Source organism: Myotis davidii, unplaced genomic scaffold (genome assembly GCF_000327345.1).
Source record: "Myotis davidii unplaced genomic scaffold, ASM32734v1 scaffold299, whole genome shotgun sequence".
NCBI classification, from domain to species: Eukaryota; Metazoa; Chordata; class Mammalia; order Chiroptera; family Vespertilionidae; genus Myotis; species Myotis davidii.
In genome coordinates this window covers 7358833-7361416 of record NW_006293088.1, presented here as the reverse complement: position 1 = coordinate 7361416, position 2584 = coordinate 7358833, and positions in this window count along the sequence as shown.

Sequence of the window (2584 nt, the reverse complement as noted above, 5' to 3'; positions counted from 1 at the left end):
GCAGGAATGAAAGGGCTGGCTAGCCTCCCGTGGGATCATGCACGCTGATCTTTCTAAACGATAAACCCGCTCGGACGTCCCTGTAGCATTTAGATGCAATAAATGACTTTGGAAATGTGTGTGTGTGAATATACAAAGAGATCCGGAAGGTTCCACACCAAGGATTTAAACGATCCTTTTCTAAGTGGCTTAGATTATACTTTTTTGATAAACAAGCATTGCTTCTGTAAAAAGAGAGGGGAAAAAATAAAACAAAAGAAAGAATGAAGGAAAAAGATCTAGATCTTCTAACATTTCAAAATTTCACCTTTTTTTGTAGCCAATCACATTGTTTTAATGTTGAAAGGCTAAAAAATGAAAGTTCCCAGCCCCCAATGGACATTTTAATAATTTTTGTGGGAAGTGTAAACATTACTGCTGACTGGTGTTATTGCTTACTGTTAAGTTCTGATTTCAACTTTTCACTCCTACGAACCACACAAAGCAGGAATTTGGATGAATTTAGTTTAAAAACTGAAAACAAACATCGAATAAAAACAACGACCAGACGTTCAGTGATGCCAGTTTGGGGCTAATCTGATGTCCCCCCGATTGGCCGTGGGAACACTTTCCTAACTGAATTCCTGAGGTTTCCTCTTGGGAGCCGTGGGGGGAGGGGGTGGTGGTGACACAGCAGGGAGGGCAGGGAGAATCTGCCTTTACAACCGCCTAGAGCAGACTCCTGAGGTGGGAGGAGGACCAGCCCTGCCTGCCCCCTTGGGCCTCTGGGAGCCGAGCTGGCAAGACCCTCTCAGGCCCTGGAATTCCTATGTCCAAGGCCGGTGTCCACAAGTTCTTGGTCCTGAGAAAAGGTTTGAGAAACAAGATATCCGGTAGAAACAGCCCACCAGCTGGTCCCTGGTGCTCTCAGGGGGTGTCCCTCTCACCAGTGCCGGGAATTTCCCAAAAGGCCTCCTGGGGGTGCCCTTCAGTGAAAATCTAACTGAACCCAGGGTTCTGCCAAGGGCAGTCCGAGGGCTGAGCTGATGGCTGTGCTTGGAGAGGAGGTGCTGCCCTCCAGTGGCCGCTGGGAGGATGGCGGGCCTGTGCGAGAGAAATTGTATTGTATTGTATGTATGTATGATGTATGTATGTATGTATGCATTTTCTTTTTTATTTTTATTGATTTCAGAGAAGGGAGAGGGAGTGAGAGATAGAAACATCAATTATGAGAGAGAATCATTAATCGGCTGCCTCCTGCACGCCTCACACTGGGGATCCGGCTGACAACCCCAGCATGTGCCCTAAACCAGGAATCGAACCGTGACTTCCTGATTCATAGGTCCACACTCAACCACTGAGCCACACTGGCTGGGCCCAGGGGACGGGAGAGATCCATCCATCCCCTCTCATTTTTTCCTATTGGTAAACTGAGGCACATAACAGGGCCTGTAAAGGCCACATGGCAAGTTACAGGCGTGTCAGGGACTAACAGCACATGTGTGTTCCTGGCTGGTCTCCCACAGGAAGACAGGACTGCGCTGGGCTGTGGTCCCGCTTGTGCCCAGCTTTATGAATTCCAAGCACCTTCACACCTGGCCGGCAGCTGCCCAGCCCTCCTGTCCACCCTCCTGTCACCAGCGGCCTGACCCGCCCCCCACCCCCCCAGCTGGATGGACACAATCTCCAAATAAGACGCCACCGAAACAACCAGGGAGACTGGATCCAAAACACCAGAAGGCCGGGGGCGTGGCGCAGAGGCTGAGCATCGGTCTGTGGACCAGGAGGTCACGGTTGGATTCTGATCAGGGCACATGTCGACTCGTTCCATCCCCAGCGGGGGGCGTGCAGGAGGCAGCCGATCAATGGCAATCCCTCATCATTGATGTTTCCATTTTTCTCTCTCCTTCTCCCTTCCTCTCTGAAAGCAAAAAATATATATTTTTAAAAAAATACCAGAAGGGGCCGCTAGCCCCTTGTGAAGGACAAAACCCCAGCATCCGGGAGGGGCCTGTGAAGCAGCGCCCCGCTTCCCACGGGCAAGAGCTGTGACTGTGTGACCTGTGCAGCTCGCTGCGCCCCTCCGCACCTCAGGACGCGGAGTCCCCGCAACAGTCGGGCGCCCCCACGCTCACTCAAGGAGGAGGAGCTCGGGCTCCCGGCGCCAAATAAGGAAGCGAGGTCTGGAACCCAGGTCCGTGTTTCTCGGGCCAGGACTCTTTCTCCTCCATTCCCGTGACCATCAAGGGTTAAAAATCCTTTCTGGCCGTAGCCGGTTTGGCTCAGTGGATAGAGCGTCGGCCTGTGGACTTAAAGGTCCCAGGTTCGATTCCGGTCAGGGGCATGTACCTGGGTTGCGGGCACATCCCCAGTAGGGAGTGTGCAGGAGGCAGCTGATCGGTGTTTCTCTCTCATTGATGTTTCTGTTTCTGTCTCTCTCTATCTCCCTCTCTCTAAAATCAATAAAATGTATTTTAAAAAGGAGGAACAACATATAAAAAAGGGAAAGATGGGTGGTCTCTAAACATGACCAGGGAGGGCGGTGACTCACCTCTCCGGATGCCTGGGTGTCCCAATGTGGGCGGCTTGGTTGTGCCATCTGTAC